This window comes from Mobula hypostoma, chromosome 11 (assembly GCF_963921235.1).
Source record: "Mobula hypostoma chromosome 11, sMobHyp1.1, whole genome shotgun sequence".
Taxonomy (NCBI): Eukaryota; Metazoa; Chordata; class Chondrichthyes; order Myliobatiformes; family Myliobatidae; genus Mobula; species Mobula hypostoma.
This window is the reverse complement of record NC_086107.1, coordinates 57,782,407-57,809,182: the sequence shown is the minus strand read 5'-3', so window position 1 is coordinate 57,809,182 and position 26,776 is coordinate 57,782,407. Positions and strand designations below refer to the sequence as shown.

The following is a 26,776-nucleotide window of genomic DNA, read 5'->3' as shown; positions in this document are numbered from 1 at the left end:
CTTGCCTGCTCGGTAATCACATTGCCCCCTCCCCTTAGCACTATGATTGTGTCGCCTCCATCTGAGCCAACACTTACGTGCCGGGTGGCACCTAATTAATTAGCTTGTTTATTTTGGCTTTTTTCTTAAAGATGTGCTAGGTGCGTTCCGACTACCGCTGCACCGCTGCCTTCTTCGCGGCAATGTATCGGCCTGTGGCCTGGAGGTTGGGGACCACTGCATTAAACTAGAAAGTGTAGGGGCTCTCTTTTGCTCCTCCACTATGTTTGTGTTACAATACAGTTCAACTCTCTTGATATACAACCCCCAGCCTTCATTGGTGCTATCAAATTCATCAATTCTCCCAAATGAAGCTATCACCATGTTATTTTCACTTTAAATTCTCTGTGTCTTTCACTGTTACTATGCACTGCACTTAACTCTCACTGTTTTTTTTCCAAAATTGTCGGTGCAGTTTGTGATATTCTCTGACATTCAGGTTTGTACTTGTTGGCAACTTGTTGTGTCTGTGCACAACTACATATATATTAAATGAAAGCACGCATGCAGGAGATGGCTTTAACTGGTGTATTAACATTGGAGTGAAAGAGAGAGAGAGAGAGAGACAGACAATGCGCATGCATAGACAACAGACCCATATGTAGTGCTAAGGGGAGGGGGCATTATTGTTCTTAAAGAAATAGATCTATACATTACAGAGTCATTGGCAAACTTATAGATGCCATTTGAGCTGTATCTATCCACACAGTCAAGAATGTAGAGTAGTGGGCTAAGTCAGCATCCTTGTAGTGTACCTGTGTTGATTATTGGCAAATAGGAGATGGTATTACCAATCCCCAGTGAATGTGGTCTCTCGATGAGGGAATCAGGGAATCCGTTTCTAGAGGCCCAGGTTTTGAGGCTTGTTGATTAGCAGTGAGGGATGGTGGTGTTGAACGCCGATCTGTAATAGATAAACAGCAAGTTTACACAGGTCTTGCTGCAGTCCAGGTGGTCCAAGGCCAGGTGGACAGCCAGTAAGATTGCATCCCCTGTAGACCTGTTGCGGTGGAAGGCAAACTGCGGAGGGTCCAAGTCCTTGCTCGGGTAATAGTCACTGAAGCAGCTCACCCTGCTCTTCTGGCCATCTCTTAATTTTAAACAGATTTTTTAAGTCATCCCAAAATAACCTCTGTTCAAACAAAATGACTTCAACTTTCCCCAAGGTATTCTTCAGACCTGCGCATTCTTGCAAGATGTAGCACCTAGGAGAACCTGGTTTGTTGCTATTACATTTCTCTTCTTTAAGTGTGTACTCAGACTGCTGCACATATCTTTTCTTTCAATTATCAGCCTTTCTATCTATTGTCTATACTCTTCTGAATTTTCCTTGACTGCCCTTTTGCAAACTCCTTTCTGTTTCAAGGACAACGACCCAGGATTTTCCCAGTCCATCTACAGAGCAAAGATCACTCTTCTCTGTGATAATATATATATATATGTATTTCTTCAGCACCCTCTCTGCCTTTACAACTTTTTTATTATACAGCATCTGGAACTGACTATCAAACTGTAGCTCTGGCTCCATTATTAAGGTTTATCATGATTTCCTTGCTCCTGCATGCTTTTATTTATACATCATAACCGTTTTCTTAAACTGCATTGGAATTTTCAACAAACTATTCATGTGTCTTTATAAACCTTTTAGTTCTTTGATCCATTTTAGTATTTTGCCCTATAGTTTTTCCCCTCTTCCCTTTCTGCCAATGCTTTCATTTTGACCATGCCAAGTTGGATCTTCATGTAGCTCATGTAGTTCATGGTACAACTCTCAATCCTCAGAGAAAGCAACACTCATCAAGAGCAGGTTCATCTTGGCATTGGTAAAAATGGGGAAAGTGGAATTTCTGCTGCACATTACAGCCATTTTGCATGGTCATGCAGACATGAGACAGTGTGAGGTCTTCTCTGGTTTCTCTTTGGATCATCTCCGCCATAGTAGGGAGATTTTCAATACTTGTTCAGCCAGTAAAGTTTCTGCTTGGACAATGCAATTTTGTTCATGTTCACTTTCAGAGGCTGTTAGCAACAGAGAGAAGACAAGATGGCTCTTGTATACAACTCATGACTCATGCACGTCATGTAAAAAAGTGCGTTTTGTCACCACCGTCAGGTTTTCTGTCTGACGGTGGTGACACATAGTTTGACAGTGTTGACAAAAACATCAATAGACAATACACAATAGGTGCAGGAGTAGGCCATTCAGCCCTTTGAACCAGCACCACCATTCACTGTGATCATGGCTGACCATAATCAGTACCCTTTTCCTGCCTTCTCCCCATATCCCCTCACTCTGCTATCTTTACCCCTGGGATCAATAAAGTAAAGTATAACTATTAAGAGATCTATCTAACTCTTTTTTGAAAGAATCCAGAGAATTGGCCTCCACTGCCTTCTGAGGCAGAGCATTCCACAGAACCACAACCCTCTGGGTGAAAAAGTTCTTCCTCAACTCCATTCTAAATTGTCTACCCCTTATTCTTAAACTGTGGCCTGTGGTTCTGGACTCCCCCAACATCAGGAACATGTTTCCTGCCTCTAGCGTGTCCAATCCCTTAATAATCCTATATGTTTCAATCAGATCCCCTCTCATCCTTCTAAATTCCAGTGTATACAACCCCTGTCACTCCAATCTTTCAACATATGACAGTCCCGCCATCCCGGGAATTAACTTCGTGAACCTACGCTGCACTCTCTCAATAACTAGAATGTCCTTCCTCAAATTTGGAGACCAAAACTGTACACAATATTCCAGGTGTGGTGTCACCAGGGCCCTGTACAACTGCAGAAGGACCTCTTTGCTCCTATACTCAATTCCCCTTGTTATGAAGGCCAGCATGCCATTAGCTTTCTTCACTGCCTGCTGTACCTGCATGCTTACTTTCAGTGACTGATGAACAAGGACACCTAGATCTCATTGTTCTTCCCCTTTTCCTAAGTTGACACCATTCAGGTAGTAATCTGCCTTCCTGTTCTTGCCACCAAAGTGGATAACCTCACATTTATCCATATTAAACTGCATCTGCTTTGCATCTGCCCACTCACCCGAACTGTCCAAGTCACCCTGCATTCTCATAACATCCTCCTCACATTTCACACTGGCACCCAGCTTTATGTCATCTGAAAATTTGCTAATGTTACTTTTAATCCCTTCATCTAAATGATTAATGTATATTGTAAATAGTTGCGGTCCCAGCACCGAGCCTTGCGGTACCCCACTTGTCACTGCCTGCCATTCTGAAAAGGCCCCATTAATCCCTACTCTTTGTTTCCTGTCTGCCAATCAATTTTCTATCCATGTCAGTACCCTACCCCCAATACCATTTGCTCTAATTTTGCACACTAACCTCCTGTGTGGGACCTTATCAAAGGCTTTCTGACAGTCCGGGTACACTACATCCACTGGCTCTCCCTTGTCCATTTTCATAGTTACATCCCCAAAAAATTCCAGAAGATTAGTCAAGCATGATTTCCCCTTCGTAAATCCATACTGACTCGGACCTATCCTGCCATTGTTATCCAAATATGCCCCTATTACATCTTTTATAATTCATTCCAGCATCTTCCCCACCACTGATGTCAGACTAACTGGTCTATAATTGCCTGTTTTCTCTCTCCCTCCTTTCTTAAAAAGTGGGATAACATTAGCTACCCTCCAATCAGCAGGAACTGATCCTGAATCTATAAACATTGGAAAATGATTACCAATACTTCCACGATTTCTAGAGCCACCTCCTTAAGTACCCAGGGATGCAGACCACCAGGCCCTGGGGATTTATCAACCTTCAGGCTCATCAGTTTACCCAACACCATTTTGTGCCTGATGCAAATTTCCTTCAGTTCCTCTGTTACCCTAGGTCCTCTGGCCACTATTACATCCAAATCATCCTCAATGGAGGCTTGAATATAATTTATGATCACAATAAATAGTAATATGGCTTGTAATGTTTCATTAACCTCTTTATAATATACATAATTTCCCCTTTATTTCTTCCACACACAGGCCTACAATATTTCTGTACTATATGTATCCCCAATGACCAAAAACATAAATGAATTTAGTTGCACCATTTCATAATCATTTTATAAAATTTCACCAAATTAAACATAATTAAATTCATAGTAATTTTGCACAATCGCATAGTAATTCCTTTAAATTCTGACCTTCCTTTTATGTATTTTAGGAAGTTATAGCTAGGCAGCGGCTATCAGTGGAGGAGCCAAGGAGAAGAAACAGGGTGTAGTGTTCTTGTGCAGTGTGTTGAAACTGACTAAACACCAAGTTAAACCAATGAAGACAGAGTCGTAGTAAGGTTAACCATTTACTGTTCACTCTTCCACATTAATGTTGTATGATGAAAACTGTTGATAAACATATACAGCATCGGTTTCATTCTGGAGTCCCCGCATGCTCTTTTCTTTTAGCGAGTGTCTCCAGTCGCCCCGAGTAGGGAGCGAGGGGGTCCCATCAAATCGCCATCGGGCTCGAGCCGACTTCGCGTTTGAAATTGAAAAGCCAGCACACGTGCCGCCCCAACCGCTGCTTCCTTAATAGAAACCACATTAATAATTTTACTTCAAATACATTCTTATGAACTTACGGCGTTGCTTCTATAATGTTTCTTTGTGGGTAGAAATGGAGCTCTTCACGATCATGCCACACGCATGACACCCACCTTCACACCTTCTCCGAACTGGAGTTACACACAAGACGCGGCGAAACCGGAGGTGACGTCATTGCATGCTGCGATATACCGCAGACAATGAATTTACCTTTGTTATACTGTAACTTAATTATCGACCTTTAACTTAAACTAGAAAATAGTTACAAACAAATCCTTTAAAGCATAGACACAACAAGGTTAGATAAATGCCTTAAGGGCAACACACAGGGAATACCAAAAAAAGTGGAGAGAGAAAATATATAGTGAGCCAGAATTAAAGGAGGAATACCTGAGAAGGGAATAGCAAAGATGGAAGAAGAGAGTAGATGATGGGAAGATAAAAACTATCGGTGATTGGAATGAAAGGGAAAAGAGGAGTAAGAGAAAGGCGTGGAAACATAGACAGCATGAGTCAAGAGAAAGGGCCCAGAACGCCCAGAAATTCCCCCAGATAGTCCACTGGATCAGACTATACAGGAGCCAGCTCGCAGTAGACAGTCTATAGCAGGGGAAAGGGAAAGAAAGAAAACAAGAGCAAGATACTTGAGAGAGATGAAAGCTTTGATAAATAAACTTGAAGAGATAATAAAAGATAGGGTCAAACTGAAAAAGTGTGGGCAACGAGAGCAAACTAGAAATAAAAAAACACAAGAATCACCAAGAAAAAAAACAGAGCAGATGCTACAGGGAAGCAAACTCAAAAACCCTTCCATCAAGAATACCCTGCTCTTCCACAACTGCCACATTCAAGAATTTAATCAAAACAAAAATAATTTACAGTTACTCCGCAAGTCTGCTCAAAAATCAAAGAACTTGACTCTTTCAGGCAAGTTTCTAAAGAAATATCGCCTAATACGCCAGACAAAGAAGTTCGAGCTGACATACAACACACTGCGAAAGAGAAGGGCTACTGACAAAAAATCCACTTACATTCAAACAATAACCCAGATGGTACAGGATTTCTGCCATAATGCTGCACGGATCACGACTGACAAACTGGACACGATAACATGGAAGAAAATAAAGCATCAGAGAATGATTCTGACTGATACAATATTCAACCGCCACAGGGAGTTCATCAAAAAGGAACCAACTGTAAAACTCAGTTATTCATCCTTCTGTGCTTTACGTCCATTCTATGTCACAGCACCAAAACCATCCGATTGAAAGACATGACAATGCCAATACCATGGAAATGCAAAGCTGATGTTTGTGGTCCTAAGAGCATATGGTATTATCAAGTCCAGCAAATTGGAGGATAGTTTTGAACGTGTGTTGTTCTCAGACAAGCGAGGCATGTCTTCTGCACTCCCGCGCCCAGTGTCTCCACAAGCACACACTTCCCAGCCCACAGCAAGAGTTGACCGATGTTGAGTGGCAGCAATGGGAACGAGTTCAGGATCAAACAGCAGATGGAATTCACCACAACACAAGACCTGTGAAGCACAATGGCACACTGGCAGAGCTCATCAAACTATATGAAGACAAACTAAAGAGTGAAACGACAATAAATATGTGCTTGGTTCAGAACCAGTCCAGGGAATACAGGAGCATGATACAGAACTGCAATGAAAGCACTGTAATTGTGCATGTGGACTTTTCTGAGGCATGGAAATGCAAATATAGTTCTGAGGTACAGTCATTCCATTTTGGTCAGAACCTCCCACAGCACAATCTGCACACTGGCATGTACTACACAAAAGAATAGAAAGCAGGATTTTGTACAATATCAGAATCCAAGTAACAGGATGCTTCTGCCATTTGGACTCACATGGAACTAGTCCACAGAGATATACATTTAAAATTTCCAAAAGTTGTTACCATTCAATTTTAGTCAGATGGCCCCAGCATGCAGTACAAAAACAAGAAGAACTTCTCTCTCCTCAGCAATGTCCCACCAGCTCTGGGTTTCCAGAGAACAACCTGGAACTACTTCACCACTTCACATGGACGGGGAGCTCCAGATGGCATTGGGGGAACTGTGAAAAGGACTGCAGACAGCCTTGCACTATGGGGGAATGACATTGTGGATGTCAAGATCTTCCATAAGATGGTTGGGAGAAGCCTTTGTAGTATTCAGCTGTATCATATTGCTGAAGGTGACATGCAGACATATGATGCACTCCTTTCTCAACCACTAAAACCTGTACCAGCAATGAGGAAAATCCATCAGGTCATACCTTACAGAAACAGCATCCATTGCAGATCATTGCCATGTTTCTTCAGTGAGCCACAGACGTGCCAGTGTTTCAGCCAAACAACATTTCAGTTGACTGAAAATACACATGCCAGGGTACGGGCCGAGGAGAATGATGGCCCTACCACAATGGGAAAGAACTTTGGCAGTGCTGATGGAGGAAATGGAGCGGGAACCCCAGAGTGGTCCTGACGGGACTATGACAGATATATCTGCTGGTATCATTAATTGTGGAGATTGGCTTGTAGTCATTTATGACCAAAATTGGTGGTTAGCAAAGGCTGTCACTGTGGATGCTCATCATCAAAATGTTCAAGTGGAGTTTTTCCACCCTCATGGGCCCAACATGTGCTTCCATCCTAAACCAGGTGGAAAGGGTATGTGCTTCGTACCACTTGAAGATATTCTGGTCAAACTGATGGAGCCATCATCACTGGGTCATGTAAACAGGACAAGGGAGATCTACCACCTGTCTGCTGAAGTCATGGACTTCATAGAGGAGGAGCATATTAATCGTCTACTTCCTGATAAAGCTGACTGAACCTTTTCGAAGATTTTCAAGCCCTGAAATGGATGGAACTTTTTTTTAGTTCCTGTTGTGTTTTCTGATGTTTATGCTTAAACATTGCAGTGTACTGTAGTTTTTATTTTGCTGTTTACCATTGTTGTTAATATTTACAGAAGGTTAAAATGTACATGACAAATTGTTATTTGTTGTACCAAATTGTTAAATAAATTTGTTAAGCAAGGAAACATTGACTTGAGTGGTGAAAAGGTTGGAATTTTTTGTTGTAATTAGGCCACTGCCACCGCTGTCAGGTCTCAGTCACCACCGTCAGATGGAACTTACTTTGTTTTACATTAATATGCTTACAATCTGTTCCTCCAAAACAGTTGATTTGTTAAAGTAATTGTCTCTTTAAAATTAAAAATGTGTTTTTCTGTCTAAAATTGTTATTTTGTATATTTAATGCTAATGATAAAAGTTGCATGATGTAAGAGTTTTTAAAGGAGTACACGTGAAATAGTATAAAAAATGAACAAAGTGAATATTCAACACTTAACAGCATATATGTGTACCTATGGTGTAGACACAATGATTTAAAAGCTCCAAATCTATACAAGACTAAATAAATAGGAATAATTAACTTTTTATCGTGTCTGACTGTGTTGACAAAAACTAAGTAATGACAGGAAAAACACATATTTTATGAAAAAAATTACAGAATCAGGAGGTTGCACCAAAATATTGCTTGATTGCTGAGACCTTGTTCTATAAGCATATAAGTTTAGATTTCCTAACATTTGAAATGTTTTCTTTTTAAAATTAAAACCTGTTTTATCCAAATTCTCAAGAATCAGTGATAGTATACAATATTCAGTTATCCCTTGTGCAATTGAACACATTTATCTTTCTGATGTTGCCAGCCATTTCCACTTTTTTAAAAATTTACTGGATGCTTTTTATCTCCCAGTACTCACCGAACCAGTGAATTTGTCCGTTTTCTGCCTTTTTTTAAAGTCAAGTGTCTTGTTGCTCTTCAACATGTAGGTAGCTGTCTCAAGTTTGTTTAAAACTTCCTTATCACTACTGTTCTGTTTTGTAACTTCAAAACATAATACTAATTGACACCAAATACATGGAGCTGGGAATGCATGTCCTAGGTTTACTTTTAACAAGACACGCACTTATGAGATGGAGGCGTAATGATGAATGTCATTCACATAATTTTACATATAACCCATAATGAATTATTTAAATAGTAAAGAATGCTTAAACAAACAATATATTTATAATATTACTCAAATATTGCTGAAATATTAAATACACAATTCCCTTAGTATCCTCCTCAGGATTCACTGCATCTTCAATAATTGTTACAGCTGCAAATTATGCTTCATTAACTGAAGTCCAAGCAGGAAAAACAGGGAACCCTGTCCCAGCTATTGGAAAACACCATTGTTTATGTGTCTCAATGTTCCTGACAACTATCCAATTGCTTTTTGAAAGTCCATATTTACTACGTCAGGACAAGCTGGAACTTCATTAGAATTGTTAAGTAGGAAGATAGAGTACAACTATAGTGGAATCAGAACCAAAGTCAGGTTTAATATCACTGGCATACATCATGAAATTTATTAACTTACTGGCCACAGTACAATGCAATACATGATAAATATTGAAAAATAAATAAATAAATTACAGGAAGTGGGATGTATATTAAATAGTTAAATTAAAAATAGTGGTGCAAAAGCAGAAATAATTTTTAAAAAGTGAGGTAGTGTCCATGGGTTCATTGTCCATTTAGAAATCCAGTGGCGGAGGTAAAGAAGCTGTTCCTGAATCACTGACTGTGTGACTTTAGGCTTCTGTATCTCCTTCCTTATGGGAAAAATGAGAAGAGAGGATGTTCTGGCTAATGGGGATCCTTTATAATCAACGCTACTTTTTTGTGGCACCGCTCCTTGAAGATGTCTTGAGTACTATGTAGGCTAGAACCTATAATGGAGCTGACTAACTTTACAACTTCCTGTAGCTTCTTTCAATCCTGTGCCCCCCCCCACCCCCAGCCACCCCACCACTCAACCCATAGCAGAGAGTGATGCAGCCTGTTGGAATGCTCTTCACGGTAACATCTGCAGAAGTTTGAGTGTTTTAGATGACAAACCAAATCTCCTCAAACCCCTAATGGAATATAGCTGCTGTCTTGCCTTCTTTATAACTGCTTCAATATGTTGGAAGCAGGTCACATCCTCAGAGATAATGACACCCAGAAGCCTGAAATTGCTTACTCTCTCCACTTGTGATCCCTCTATGCAAATTGGTTCACGTTCCCTCGTCTTACTCTTTCTGAAGTGCACAATCAGCTCTTTGGTCTTACATTGAGTGCAAGGTGGTGCTGCGACACCACTCAATTAGCTGGTATATCTTGCTCCTGTACACCCTCTCATCTCCATCTCAGATTCTGCCAACAATGGTTGTATCATCAGCAAATTTATAGATGGCATTTGAGCTATGCCTAACCACATAGTCATGGGAATGTTCCCACAAAAGGTTGCGGTGTTTAAGGATCCTGAGGTTGCTATGTGTGAGGCCACCTAAGGAGCCATTTACTCTGCATTTACCCTGATCAAAGGTTAATGTAAGACTGGAACATCCAAGGGTAAAAAGCTCCTAATACTGGCAATGAATTTCAAACCTAGTAAACACGTGCAAACAAAAAAAAAATTACTATCTTGAGTAAAAGCAAACTGGTGGCAGAACATTCCAAGAATTTCGAAGTGTGGAAGACTATGTGGAAGGTGCTGATATCTATGAGATTGTTTTTCTCAGTTCAGCCCTCATAGCCCTTTATTAGCTGCATTCTTGAAATACAGAGATCTATTGATATCAGGTGGAAACCTAATGACCTTGGAGTTAATTATTGGGAGGACTGAAACTGGGAAGGTGGCCCCTCATGTTTATCCTGCAGTGCTGACAGATTTATTACAGATTATGCATCCATGGGTACAACTTGCTGAAACATGATAGCAGTTTATCTGTGTGCTTGTGGGCCTGGCTTTAAAAATGAATTGAGAAAATGTAGAGAAGTCCTGAAGGAAAAGGATTCCAGATCACCACAAATTCTGAGCATATTTTGTGAACCAAATTGGGCTATATTGTGCTTTATTTTAAATTTAATCCTCTTGCTTCAGGTTGTTTATTTTTTTTAAAAACATCCATTCTCCTTCCAATCATGACTGTGATTATCAAAGTATCAGTTAACCACCAACAATTCACCCAAGTGCCTAATCTTTAGGTCAGTCAAGGGAACTATTCAAATACAAAGGCAGTCCCAGCTGAACTCAAGCATGCTATCAAGAATCCCTTATGTGCCAAGCTTCCTAAGTAGTTGTGATTGGATAATGATCAGGAACGTGACCCCTGGTTGGCCTTTCCAATTTTCCACATTCATTCTGATACACTCAAGCAAATCAAAGTTAGCTGACAAAACCAGTTACAGAACCTTTCTATTGAAAGAGGATTGCATTTTATCCTTCCATCTGTATGGCTTGGTGTTACACAACATGCTTTGTTGTGCTTGCCCTGCATTTGGATCTTTTCTCAGCACTACAACCCTTCTGGCAAATTTCAAAGGCTGCCAGTGATTCTCTTGTACATTGTTCATGTAACATTGGCACGTCAGCTGCGTAGCTCAATCATCAATCATTCTCACAGTAAGTCATTAGCTCCAACTTATCGTTTGATGGAAGCTTTGCCGAGTGGAAACAAATCCAAAGGTTCCAAGTAGCAATTACCACCAGAGCCTTGGCATCAGTGGCTTTCCCTCATGCATTTTAGAATGAAGTGCTGTCAGTAAAGATGAGGAGAAAATGCTAGGGTTCCAAACAATTTAGCAACAATCTGCATCTCTCTTCACAACAGCTCACATTCAGAAGGAATTGGATAGCTAAGGTTGACCAACAAGGAAATTAAAGCACACGATGCAAGATAAGTACCTGTATTTTAAACATGTTGACACTTCTTGAGCCTTGAGCAAGAATTAATTACAGCAGCAAACATTGTATTTTCTCTCTTCTTAACAATTGTTGCAGAAAACATAGCAAAGTTATGAAGTAATGCACACAAAATGCTGGAGGAACTCAGCATGTCAGGCAGCATCTATGGAAAAGAGTAAATTGTCAACAATTCGAGCTGAGACCCTTCATCAGGACTAGGAAAAAAAAATAGGGAGTCGGAATACTTCTGGTAATGCCCCCCCTTCTCCTTCATCATTCCCCATTCCCATTTCCCTCTCTCATCTTATCTCCTTGCCTACCTATCAACTCCCTCTGGTGTTCCTCACCCTTTCCTTTCTTCCATGGCCTTCTGTCAACTTCTTTCAGATTCCCCCATCTCCAAACATTTATCTCTTTCACCAATTGACTTCCCAGTTGTTTACTTTACCTCTCCTCCTTTCCAGTTTCACCCATCACCTTGTGTTTCTTCCTCACCTCCCCCTGCCTTCTAAATTTGACTCCCCATCTTTTTCTCCAATGCTGAGGTAGAGCCTTAGCCCAGAATGTCGACTGTTTACTCTTTTCCACAGAGGCTACCTGGTCTGCTGATTTCTTCCAGCATTTTCTGTGCATATTACTTTGATTTCCAGCATCTGCAGATTTTCTCTTCTTTGCAAAGTTATAAATGCTACTTGATATACAAGTGAATTAGCCTAGATTAATGTCAGAGCCCTGTTCCACTAAGCTACCTGATTTCAGTTGCTGGAGCAGAATAAACAAGACAAAAAATTGTCTTCCCTACAGATTTAGAATTGAAGTAATTGAGGATCAACTTTGAAATTGTCATTAGTGCACAGGATCTGAAAACTTGAGCAAATATCAAAGCAATGTTTTAAAAAAAGTTACTAGCTAAACTAGACATGAGCTTACTTGAAAGGAAATGCTACACTAAGAACAAATGAGGAAACTACCTCCTGTATCTAATAAACATGTTTATGGTCTTCTGCCATAGCCCATCACCTTTAAAGTTCAACATGTTTTCCTTCAAAGATGTTCTTCTCCACACCACTGTTGTAATGCATGGTTACTTGAGTTGCTGTCACCTTCCTGCCATTTTGAAGTATCTGTCCATTCTCTGACCTCTCTCATTAACCAGGCGTTTTCACTCACATAATTGTTGCTCATTGGACGATTTTTTGTTTATCACACCATTGTCTAGAGACTGTTGCGCATGAAAATCCCAGAGATCAGTAGATTTTTAAGATACTCCCACTACCCTGTATGGCACCACAAATCATTACACGGTCAAAGTCACTGAGATCACATTTCTGATGTTTGGTCTGAACAACAGCTAAATCTCTTGACCTTGTCTGCATTCGTTAATGCTTTGAGTTACTGCCACGTGATTGGCTGATTGGATAGTGAGCAGGTATACAGGTATCCCTAATAAACTGGTCACTGAGTTACTTCCACTTCATGTAGAGGGAAATAAGTTTATTTCAATTAATTACACTGCTGTGGAAATATTATCCTTTGGAAAAGAATAGAAAATATTCTGATTAAGATAATAGTGAGAAATGAGTATATGATAAAAGTATCTAAAAGAGTTATAAGTATTAATATCACTAGAGAATCAATTAGAATAATTATAAAATTTAACATGGTAAACCGAAAAAAAAACGGGATTTCAGGTTTGATATAAAGTGGATTCCAGATCATTGGCATGTCAGTTAGTTGGAGCATCTGTTTATTTGGGGCAAGTCTTAAAGATCAAAAACGAATTGAGAAAATAGTTGGGATTCCCTTCATTATTTGGGACACTATGACAGTTAGTTGGGACAGAAGATTGTTGCCAAACAGTCTCTCAGTTGTGTGCACTTGTGTGGCTGTTAGACACTATACTGACCTTAGAGTGAACAGTTTTTAAGTATCATCAGTTGCACGTATTTTGTGTTTAAAAAGCAGTGTTTTTGGTCACTGATAGTTGATGAGAAATAAGCAGTAAGACAATTCAGAACCGGTTTGCTCACTGTGGTTTCAAGCAATCAGGCTTGGAGATGTCAAAAACAATCGTGAGTGAAATAAGACTATAAGATATAGGAGCAGAAGTAGGCAATTCGGCCCATCAAGTCTGCTCTGCCATTAAATCACGGGCTGATCCAATTCATCCATTCATCCCCATTTCCCTGCCTTCTGCCCATACCCTTTGCTGGCCTGGCTAATCAAGACCCTATCTATCTCTGCCTTAAATACACCCAATGACTTGGCCTTCACAGCCGCTCATGTCAACAAATTTCACAGATTTACTACCATCTGACTAAAGTAATTTTTCTGCATCTCGGTTCTAAAAGGACATCCTTCAATCTTGAAGTCGTGCTCTCTTGTCCTAGGCTCCCCTACCATGGGAAATAATTTTGCCATATCTAATTTGTTCAGGCCTTTTAACATTCAGAATGTTTCTATGAGATCCCGCCTCATTCTCCTAAATTCCGGGGAATACAGCCCAAGAGCTGCCAGACGTTCCTCATACGGTAACCCTTTCATTCCTGGAATCATTCTCATGAATCTTCTCTGAGTCCTCTCAATGTCAATATATCCTTTCTAAAATAAGGAGCGCAAAACTGCATACAATACTCCAAGTGTGGTCTCACTAATGCCTTATAGAGCCTCAACATCACATTTCTGCTCTTATATTGTATACCTATAGAAATGAATGCGAACATTGCATTCACCTTCTTCACCACTGACTCAACCTGGAAGTTAACCGTTGAGGGATCCTGTACAAGAACTCCCCAGTCCCTTTGCATCTCTGCATTTTGAATTCTCTCCCCATCTAAATAATAGTCTGCCCATTTATTTCTTTCACCAAAGTGCATGACCATACACTTTCCAACATTGCATTTCATTTGCCAACTCTTTGCCCATTCCCCTAAACTATCTAAGTCTCTCTGCAAGTTCTCTGTTTCCTCAACACTACCCGCTCCTCCACCTATCTTTGTATCATTGGCAAACTTAGCCACAAAATCATTGACATACATTGTAAAAAGTAGTGGTCCCAACACCGACCCCTGTGGAACTCCACTGATAACTGGCAGCCAGCGAGACTAGGATCCCTTTATTTCCACTCTCTGTTTTCTACCAATCAGCCGATGCTCCACCCATGCTAGTAACTTCACGGTAATTCCATGGGCTCTTATCTTACTAAGCAGCCTCATGTGCAGCACCTTGTCAAAGGTCTTCTGAAAATCCAAGTACACCACATCTACTACATCTCTTTTGTCTACCCTGCTTGTAATTTCCTCAAAAAATTGCAATAGGTTTGTCAGGCAAAATTTTCCTTTCAGGAAACCATGCTGGCTTTGGCCTATCTTGTCATGTGCCTCCAGGTATTCCGTAATCTCATCCCTAACAATCGATTCCAACAACTTCCCAACCACTGATATGAGGCTAACCGGTCTATAGTTTCCTTTCTGCTGCTTCCCACCCTTCTTATTTTCCAGTCATCTGGGACAATGGCAGAATCTATCGATTCTTGAACGATAATTGTTAATGCCTCTGTAATCTCTCCAGCTACTTCCTTCAGAACCCGAGTGTGTATTCTATCAGGTTCAGGTGATTTATCCACCCTCAGACCACTAAGCTTCCTGAGGACCTTCTCTGTCATAATTTTCACTGCACATACTTCATTTCCCTGACACTCTTCAATGTCCAATATACTGCAGATGTCTTCTACTATGAAGACTGAAGCAAAATACATATTCATTTCCTCTGCCACCTCTGTGTCTCCCATTACAATATCTCCAGCACCATTTTCTATTGGTCCTGTATCTACCCTCAATTCTCTTTTACCCTTTACATACTTAAAAAAGCTTTTAGTATCTTCTTTGATATTAGTCTCCAGCTTCCTTTCATAATTCATATTTTCCTGCCTAATGATCTTCTTAGTTTCCTTCTGCAAGCTTTTAAAAACTTCCCAATCCTCTATCTTTCCACTAGCTTTGACTTCCTTGTATGCCCTCTCTTTTGCTTTTACTTTGGCTCTGACTTCACTTGTCAGCCACAGTAGTGTCCTTTTTCCATTTGAAAATTTCTTCTTATTTGGAATATATCTGTCTTGCACGTCCCTTATTTTTCGCAAAAACTCCAGTCATTGCTGCTTTGCTGTCCTCCTTCTAGTGTCCCTTTCCAGTCAACTTTGGCCAGTTCCCCCCTCATGACATTGTATTTCCTTTATTCCACTGAAATACTGACACCTTGGACATTGGAAATGAAATGATTTCACTACTTCAAGTTAGGAATTACGAAGAATATGAAGGTATCAACAATTGTCTTAAATGTTACAATGAAGATGAAGACTTGAAAGATGCAATCATCCGAAACATTGCACGAAGGAACCCCATTATCTGCATAAAGTGTCTTTGGTGATTTTGATCATTTACAGTCAATCAAAAGAATTTGGCAGCATTCAGTGGATGAATTCCTCCATCAATAACTATTAGGAGCTAATACAGTTTTATTGCACTGCAATAGTATTGTTAATATTTAATTTAAATAGATAATTTGTTACACAGTTAAATGGCAGTTTGCCTCTTTTATACCTTTTCATTATTTCCATGAAATTACAGCTAATTTGGGCAGCTGCTTAACTGGACTAATATTTACTGGTCCTGGTGTGTCCCAATTAACCAGAATCCACTGTGTTGAAATTTTAGCAAAGACTCAGAGAAAATTCTAGACAAATCTACTGGAGCTCTTTCAGAATACAAGGCGAAGAGAAACATATGCAGAAGTGGGCACGATGGTAGTGTAGTGATTTGCACAATTCTATTACAGTTTGGGTTGGAGTTCAGAGTTCAGAGTTCAATTTAGATGCCATTGGTAAGGAGTTCTCACTTCCTTCTCATGAAGGCATGGATTTTTTCTGGGTGCTCTGGTTTCCTAACACATTACAAAGATGTATTGGTTAGTCATTATTATTATTATTATTAAGCCCATCACTGAACTCTTAATGTTCAGACAATCCCTTCAATTCAGCCACATAAACTGTAATGGACTCCCCTTCCTTTTGATTCCACTGATGTACCCTAAAGCACTCTGCAATCAATAATAATTTTGGCTCTAAATGTTCCTGCATTACTTTCACAATATCAGCAAAGCTCACTTTGGTAAATTTGGTTGGAGTACTTAAACTTCTAAGCAAATGGTTTGCCTTTAAACCTAAGGCACTCAACAAAACTGGCACATGCTTCTCATTGGCTATTTCAGTTGTTTCAAAATACTGCTTAATTTGCTCAGTATACACGAGCCAGTAATCCATTGTGCAATCAAATGCATCTACCTTTCCAATGTAAGCAGCTATTTTTGTTCCTTTTATCTATTTGTAATTATTATCACACGCTACTCATGCTACTCAGTGTTTATGAATCCATAAATTAATTAGTTTCCTGCCTTTTTTTGACTCAACAGTCTTTTCTCTCTCTCTGTTTTAGCTGATCTTTTCTCATTGTGCTTTTTTAAATCCCTGTTGTCTCATTGCACTTCAACAGGTAGGTAGTCATCCCAGGTTCTTTTAAAACTTTGCCTTCACCACAGTTATGTCTTGTAACTCCAAAACAGAAAAACTAATTGAAAACAAAAGCATTGATGCAAGAGACAATTTGTGAATGCTTGTTGTTACTTTAACAAGACTCATTAATATGATTTAGAATAGTAATGACATTCTATTTACATACAAAACCTCTTTTTACTGGGCATCTCTAGAAACGGCTCATTAGCCCCTCGTTAACAGCCACTGGACTCTGCGGCGAGAAGCCCACCTTTCTCTGACTTCATACATCCAGAGTGTATGTGACTTTGATTCAACCAAATCTGTGAGATTGGGATGTCTTGTCCACCCAGACCCCGGTACGTGTGATTGCTGTGTGACATACTGCTCCTGCAATCGGTCGTCAGCATGAAATAGCGTATCAGACACTGCATTCAATTATAAAGAAGTGTATTTATGAACATTAAATTAACCAAAGTGTTAATAAAGAAAAAAAGGCCCATATAATTAAACAGTCAAAGGTGCACAGGTTGGATCTCAAATCTTCAAAAACTCATATTCACCAATCCTTGATAGACATCTGCGTCTTGGCTCCATCGAATCACATTTACCCACCGGATCGAATCCTAGGGCCGGTTCTTTCCAGTGTCTTCTCTCTTCATCTCGCCAAGCAAAAACCAGGACCAACCTTAGAAGGTACTCCAGAACCTTCTCCCAGTTCCACCATCCTACTTGGATGACACATATTTCTAAGCCTCCCTTACCTTAATAGTAACCAAACAGGCAGAAAGCGGAACAGACTGCTCTTACAGAATGGCTAAAATGAAATACCTACAGCATAGCAGTGAAAATGTGAACCAGGGTGTTACAAATATACCCCACGGTGCATTATGTAGACAAGAAAGAGTGCTTAATCAAACAATGTATTTACAATATTACTCAAATACTACCAAAATATTAGATACACAACAGATCTCCTCACATTAATTAATACACTTAGTCTTGCTTTGTACATACTCAACGATTCAGCTGCCACAAAACGTTTGAGTAAAGAATTCCAAGAGTTCGCTATCCACAAGGTGAATAAAAACGTTACTATCAAATGGCCAAACTATTAGTTTGAGACTGCAGTCTCTAGTCCTAGGTACCTCAGCATGTTTGCATCCAATCTGCTAACCCTGCGAGAATTTGATACATATCAAACAGATCATCTATCATTCTCCTAAACTCTTAACGCTATGGTTCAATCTGCTTAATCTTTCCTCATAAGATGTTTCTAACGCCATCAATGACAAACCCCTCCCCCTACCACCATTCCAGATACCAATCTGATAAAAGTTATTTGCACTCCCTCTTTCTCAAGTATATTCTACCTTAGGTAGGAAGATAATGCACACAATATTCCAGGTGTTATATCACTTGGACCCTATAAAACAGGGGTTCCCAAACTCTTTTTTGCCATGGATCCCGACCATAAACTGAGGGCTCTGTGAAACCCCTGGCTGGAATCCCTTCTGTGGAACATCAGTACTGTTCCCATACTCAATTTGTTTTGCAATAAAGGCCAGCAGGCTTCCTACTTGTTTGCTGGACCCAGATGCTAGCTTTCAACAATTCATTAACATGGGCATTTAGGTCCCTCCACAAATATTTGATCTAATACAATTCTAATTTCTCACTAACCAAAGCTGGACCACTATTCCAGTGGGATTGTTGAGATTTAAGTAAGAAATATATCAGTTGTCAACTATGTATTAATTTTTTTAATGTTAGCCACCAGATGTTTAAAGTCGTTCCTTTTCATGGAAGTGTGGCGTGTGGCCAAGTGGTTAGGGCATTGGACTAGTGATCTGAAGGTCGTGGGTTCGGGCCTCGGCCAGGGTAGCGTGTGTGTCCTTGAGCAAGACGCTTAACCACACAATGCTCCAGTCTGCCCAGCTGAGAATGGGTACCGGCAAAAAAATGCTGGGGGGTTAACCTTGCGATAGACTGGTGTCCTAACCGGCGGGGGGGCGGGGGGTGGGACGGGGGGGGGAGTCTCGTACTCTCAGTTGCTTCACGCCACAGAAACTGGCATAAGCACCGGCCTGATGGGCCACAAGGCTTGTGACAGATTTTAATCTTAATCTTTTCACGGAAATAATTTGGAAAATGTGTGGCTCAAGTGATTGACGGTTGAGTTGAGTAGTTCTCTGATCTTGGCAAGTTACTTGCAAACATTTTGTCACCATACAAGGAGACATCGTCAGTGCGCTGTTGGTTGTGGTGTGGCCTCTGAATACTTGGCCTTTATGTACTTTTCAATCTGCTGATTTGACACAAATTCAGAAAGTCAGTTGTGATGCCGGGAGGAAGTCTTGGCGCTGATTGGCTGTGTGGTGAACTGCATGTGGTGTGATCTGGAATTTTGCCTGCATCAGCTCTTAAACAGGATCACATCACAACTGAGATTCCAGAATGATGTTAAATCAGCTGAGTGAAAAGTATATAAAAGCCAAGAATTTGTAGGACACACCTTAATCAACAGCGTACTGGCAATATCTCCTTGCATGGTGACAAAACATTTGCAAAAAAATTGGCAAGGTTAGGGAAAACTCCATCCAACCATTCCTTTTAATATAATTTCCCAGTCAATCAAAGTTAATTTAAACCACATACTTCTGTGTGGGAAAACAGAAGAAGAAAGATACATCTAGATGATGAGAGCTAGAGAAAGATGCAGGCTGCAGAAAAGGAGAAAGTCATGGAGGGATTGTTTACTAAGTCTCAGTGGGCAGAATTCAGGAACAACAAGGGGCAATAACTCTACTGGGTGTTTTTTATAGACCACCCAATAGTATCAGGGACTTTGAGCAGCAGATAGCGAGACAGATTCTGGAAAGATGCAATAATAACAGGGTTGTCGCGGTGGGAGATTTTAATTTCCCCAATATTGATTGGCATCTCCCTAGAGCAAGGTGTTTAGATGAGGTGGAGTTTGTTAGGTGTATTCAGGAATGTTTCCTGATGCAATATGTAGATAAGCCTACAAGAGGAGAGGCTGTACTTAATCTAGTAATGGGAAATGAATGTGGTCAGGTGTCAGATCTCTCAGTGGCAAGAGAATTTTGGAGATAGTGATCACAATTCTATCTCTTTTACCATAGCATTGAAGAGGGATAGGAACAGACAAGTTAGGAAAGTGTTTAATTAGAGTAAGGGGAAATATGAGGCTATCAGGCAGGAACTTGGAAGCATAAATTGGGAACAGATGTTCTCAGAGAAACATATGGCAGAAATGTGGCAAATGTTCAGGGGTTATTTGTGTGGAGTTCTGCATAGGTATGCTCCAATGAGACAGGGAAAGGATGGTAGGGCACAGGAACCATAGTGCACAAAGGTTGTTGAAAATCTAGTCAAGAAGAAAAGAAAAGCTTACGGAAGGTTCAAAACATTAGGTAATGATAGAGTCTCGAAAATTATAAGGTTAGCAGGAAGGAGCTTAAGAATGAAATTAGGAGGGCCAGAAGGGGCCATGAGAAGGCCTTGGTGAGCAGGATTAAGTAAAACACCAAGGCATTCTACAAGTATGTGAAGAGCAAGAGGACTAGACTGAACTCCTGCCTCAGTAAGGACCTGGACCCATTGCAATTTGCCTATCACCACAATAGGTCAATGGACAACACAGTCTCAATGGCACTCCACACAGCTTTAGACCACCTAGACAACACAAACACTTATGTCAGGATGCTGTTCATCGACTATAGCTCAGCATTTAATACCATCATTCCCACAATCCTGATTGAGAAGTTGCAGAGCCTGGGCTTCTGTACCTCCCTCTGCAATTCGATCCTTGACTTCCTAACCGGAAGACCACACTCTGTGCGGGTTGGTGATAACATATCCTCCTCGCTGACGATCAACACTGGCGCACCTCAGGGGTGTGTGTTTAGCCCAATGCTCTACTCTCTATATACACATGACTGTGTGGCTAGGCATAGTTCAAATACCATCTATAAATTTGCTGACGATACAACCATTGTTGGTAGAATCTCAGGTGGTGACGAGAGGGCGTACAGGAGTGAGATATGCCAACTAGTGGAATGGTGCCACAGCAACAACCTGGCACTCAATGTCAGTAAGATAAAAGAGCTGATTGTGGACTTCAGGAAGGGTAAGATGAAGGAACACATACCAATCCTCACAGAGGGATCAGAAGTGGAGAGAGTGAGCAGCTTCAAGTTCCTGGGTGTCAAGATCTCTGAGGATCTAACCCGGTCACAGCATATCGATGTAGTTATAAAGAAGGCAAGACAGCAGCTATACTTTATTAGGAGTTTGAAGAGATTTGGCATGTCAACAAATACACTCAAAATCTTCTATAGTTGTACTGTGGAGAGCATTCTGACAGACTGCATCACTGTCTGGTATGGAGGGGCTACTGTACAGGACTGAAAGAAGCTGCAGAAGGTTGTAAATCTAGTCAGCTCTATCTTGGGCATGAGCCTACAAACTATCCAGGATATTTTTAGAGAGCGGTGTCTCAGAAAGGCAGTGTCCATTATTAAGGACCTCCAGCACCCAGGGCATGCCCTTTTCTCACTGTTACCATCAGGTAGGATTCACAGAAGCCTGAAGGAAACACCCAGCGATTAAAGAACAGCTTCTTCCCCTCTGCCATCTGATTCCTGAATGGACATTGAAGCTTTGGACACTACCTCACTTTTTTGTTAATACACAGTATTTCTGTTTTTGCACATTTTAAAAAATCTATTCAATATATATATATAATTGATTTACTTGTTTATTTATTATTATGTTTTGTTTTATTTATTTTTTTCTCTCTGCTAGATTATGTATTGCATTGAGCTGCTGCTGCTAAATTAACAAATTTCACATCACATGATGATGATAATAAATGTGATTTTGATTCTTATTCTGATTCTGATAAGACATGAGAGAATAGGACCAATCAAGTGTGACAGTGGAAAAGTGTGTGCGGAACCAGAGGAGATAGCAGAAGTACTTAATGAATACTTTACTTCAGTGTTCACTATGGAAAAGGATCTTGGGGATTGTAGGGATGACGTACAGTGGACTGAAAAGCTTGAGCATATAGACATTAAGAAATAGGATGTGCTGAGCTTTTGGAAAGCATCAAGTTGGATAAGTCACTGGGATCGGACGAGATATACTGCAGGCTACTGTGGGAGGCGAGGGAGGAGATTGCTGAGCCTCTGGTAATGATCTTTGCAACATTGATGGGGGATGAATGAGGTTCTGGAGGATTGGAGGGTTTGAGATGTTGTTCCCTTATTCAAGAAAGGGAGTAGAGATAGCCCAGGAAATTATAGGCCAATGAGTCTTATTTCAGTGGTTGGTAAGTTGATGGAAAAGATGGTGAGAGGCAGGATTTATGAACATTTGGAGAGGCATAATATGATTAGGAATAGTCAGCATGGCTTTGCCTTATGAGCCTGACTGAATTTTTTGAGAATGTGACTAAACACATTGATGAAGGTAGAGCAGTAGATGTAGTGCATATGGATTTCAGCAAGGCGTTTGACAAGGTACCCCATGCAAGGCTTATTGAAAAAGTAAAGAGGCATGGGATCCAAGAGGACATTGCTTTGTGGATCCAGAAATGGCTTGTCCACAGAAGGCAAAGAGTGGTGTGCCTCAGGGATCTGTTCCGTGACCTCCTCTCTCTGTGACTTTTATAAGTGATCTGGATGAGTAAGTGGAGAGCTTAGTTAGTAAATTTGCTGATGACTCAAAGGTTGGGGTGTTGTGGATAGTGTGGAGGGCTGTTAGAGGTTACAACGGGACATCGATAGGATGCAAACCTGGGTTGAGAAGTGGCAGATGGAATTCAACCCAGATAAGTGTGCGGTGGTTCATTTTGGTATGTCAAATAGGGTGGAAGAATATAGTATTAATGGTAAGACTCTTGGCAGTGTGGAGGATCAGAGGGATCTTGGGGTCCAAGTCCATAGGACACTCAAAGCTGCTGCGCAGGTTGACCATGTAGTTAAGAAGGCGCACAATGCATTGGCCTTCCTCAACTGTGGGATTGAGTTCCAGAGCCGGGAGGTAATGTTACAGCTGTATAGAACCCAGGTCAGACCACACTTGGAGTACTGTGCTCAGTTCCGGTCGCCTTACTACAGGAAGGATGTGGAAACTATAGACAGGGTGCTGAAGAGATTTACAAGGATGTTGCCTGGATTGGGGAGCATGCCTTACGAGAATAGTTTGAATGAACTTGGCCTTTTCTCCTTGGAGCGACAGAGGATGAGAGGTGATGTAATAGAGGTGTATAAGATGATGAGAGGCATTGATCGTGTGGATAGTCAGAGGCTTTTTCCCAGAGCTGAAATGGCTAACATGAGGGGGCACAGTTTTAAGGTGCTTGGAAGTAGGTACAGAGGAGATGTCAGGGGTTAGTTTTTTACGCAGAGTGGTGAGTGCATGGAATGGGCTGCCGGTGACTGGTGGAGGCGGATACAATAGGGTCTTTTAAGAGGCTCCTGGATAGGTACATGGAGATCAGAAAAATAGAGGACTATGGGTAACCCTAGGTAATTTCTAAGGTAGGGACATGTTCGGTACAGCATTGTGGGCCGAAGGGCCTGTATTTTGCTGTAGGTTTTCTATGTTTCTATGTTTCTAATTCAAAGTCAAGATTAACTGGTTGTCAGAGGATATAAATTAGATAAGGTGCATGGAAGCAGCATTTATGTAGAAAGAGCAGACAGTCACCTTGGAATCATAATCCAGGTCTTGATTTTAATATATGCTCTGTCATCATGAAATGAATGATATCAAAGCATGCCCAGCTTGGGCTGATAACAAATTTGAAGACAATGCGAAACTCAAAGACTAGCTATAAACAACAAAATAGCTTTGACAGTGAGAGGGTTGGGTGGTGCCCAATTGCACGGAGTGAATTTTGTGCTGGGTTGGCAGCTGGCCTCCCAGTGGAAGAGCACATCTGGACCATGTGGTGTGACGCTGACACTGCCTCTGGCAGTGGGAAGAGAGTTGTTCTGCTTGAAAGCAATGTGTTACACAGCAGAGAAATAGAAGCTCATGAAGATGAGGAAGAAAGACAAACACTAACAATCTGCAGCATAGAATGACAAAGAGGACGTTTGAATATAACTAGCAGGGACAGAACACAGTCTCAAGATCTAATCATTATTTTGTACAGAACAATTGCCCTTTCATCTTGTGTACTATGTGTAACTTGGCATTTAAAACTGTATCATCGGAGACACAAACAGACACTAGAGAGAAAATTCAAAGAAGAGAAACCGGTTTCATAATTAGCCACCTGAGTCTTAGCTATACACTTAACAGGTGAATTAGCACAGTTAGATAATTTAGTTACACACGATATTAAGACAAATCTTTATACCTAGGCTTCTACATAGGTTCATACTTAGATAAGAAAGGGTCAATTAAGAGTTAATGCATACCTGCTTCACAAACAAAGTAAAATGTTAAGCTTAAGTGTATCTACTACAATAATGGACTGATTAACTCGAAGAGGTTGCTCCTTTCCTTTCAGCAGGCATGACAGAAGTTTCCCAATATTTTACCTGATATTATTAACTATATTCTCTCTCTTGAAGTTATCAACTAAGAGTCAGATGTTGATGGTGGTGATTGACTAGGACATGAGCCCCAGAAGATGGAACTTCATTATTTATAAATTTGGAACTTTAATGGCTTCTGAGGTGGAACAATTCTACTGTTGTTCCTTCACAAGCTTCTAGTTTTTATTATTCCCACTACCAAGTGATTCTCCTAACTTTTTCCTACTAAAAGAGTTAACATGGGGCTAACCACTTCCATTGACAAGGGGCTGAAAATGCCAATCTTCTCCACAGGTTGCCTCCTTGCTGCACAGCCTGCAGATCCCAAGGGTCCTGGTTCTTCAGTAAATAAATTAAAAGCATTTCTAGTGTCACACCTTGCTATAATATATGGGTAAGCGTGCCCAACAAAAGTCAACAGTTGAAAAACAAACCTGATGATTAGTCACAACGTCATGTTCATTCAAGGGAGTTTATTTAGTGCCAGGCGAAAAAAAAACACAAAAGCTCCCCAAAAGTTGTGAAGAAAAAAAATAGACAAATGAAAACAAACATGCATGTACAAAAATTTACAAATATACAGAGGCTTTCTCCATGACACAGTTTGTCTTTAACTTTCCAAAATAACTACTCACCAACCATCACATCCAACCTCCACACCTCTTTAGCAAAGCCAGACTGAGGATTTAAATCTGCATCCGCCTGGCTTAGAAGGACCAGGAAATTCTGTTGGTCTGAGTGAGATCATGTGATCAGAACATAATTATTTCAGATGCAGAATTGGAACATTTTAAACAGGGAGTCTACAGTTCCATACCACAACAAATGCCTTAGTTAAACCCATAGATCAGTGTCCACATGCTCAGATGAATATAAGATAAGATATAGAAGCAGAAGTAGGCCATTCAGCCCATTGAGTCTGTTCCATCATTCAATCATGGGCTGATCCAATTCTTCGATGCCACCCCTAATTAATTAGCTTGTTTATTTCGATTTTATTTCTTAAAGATGTGCTGGGCGCGTTCTGACTACCGCGGTAACACTGCATCTTTCGCGGAAATGTATCGGTCCGCGGCCTGGAGGTTGGGGACCACTGCCATACACTTTCCAACATTGTATTTCATTTGCCACTTCTTTGCCCATTCCCCTAAACTATCTAAGTCTCTCTGCAGGCTCTTTGTTTCCTCAACACTACCCGCTCCTCCACCTATCTTTGTATCATCGGCAAATTGAGCCACATATCCATTAATTCTATAGTCCAAATCATTGACATACATCGTAAAAAGCAGTGGTCCCAACACTGACCCTTGTGGAACTCCACTGGTAACTAGCAGTCAGTCAGAATAGGATTCCTTTATTTCCACTCTCTGTTTTCTCCCAATCAACCAAAGCACTACCCATACCAATAACTCCACTGTAATTACATGGGCTCTAAGCAGCCTCATGTGTGGCATCTTGTCAAAGGCCAAGTACACCACATCTACTGCATCTCCTTTGTCTACCCTGCTTTTAATTTCCTCAAAAAATTGCAATAGGTTTGTCAGGCAGGATTTTCCTTTCAGGAAACCATGCTGGCTTTGGCTTATGTTGTCATGTGCCTCCAGGTATTCCATAATCTCATCCCTAACAATCGATTCCAACAACTTGCCAACCACTGATGTTGGGCTAACAGGTCTATAGTTTCCTTTCTGCTGCCTCCCACCCTTCTTAAATAGCGGAGTAACATTTGCAATTTTCCGGTCATCCGGTACAATGCCAGAATCTATCAATTCTTGAAAGATCATTGTTAATGCCTTAGTTTCTCCTTCTCAAAATTGAAAGTGAACTTGATCATATTCTGATCACTGTACCCTAAGGATTCCTTAACCTTAAGCTCTCTTATCACCTCCGGATCATTGCACAACACCGAATCCAGCACAGCCGATCCACTAGTGGACTCAACAACAAGCTCTTCTAAAAAGCCATCCCTTAGACATTCTACAAATTCTCTTGCTTGAGGTCCGGTACTGGCCTGGTTTTCCCAATCCACTTTCATGTTAAAATCCACAACGATTATCATGACATTGCCCTTCTACCTGCTGCTGTAATTTGTGTGATGAGAATACACATAAATTAAGATGTTAGCTGGCCTGGGCTGGCACCAGTGGGATCAGCAGTTGGTCTGCCACCTGTCTTCAGGAGAAAGAGAGATAAGGAAAACAATGGAGCAGCATTTGGAGATGTTAATGAAGGGACGAGAGAGAGTAACAGA

General features: G+C 40.7%; 1 protein-coding gene across 6 annotated transcripts in view; it reads right to left on the bottom strand.

The window, feature by feature from the left end:
* LOC134353775 (von Willebrand factor C and EGF domain-containing protein-like) overlaps nucleotides 1-26,776 on the bottom strand; it is a 383,806-nt gene that overhangs the window by 314,502 nt on the left and 42,528 nt on the right. The window lies entirely within an intron of this gene.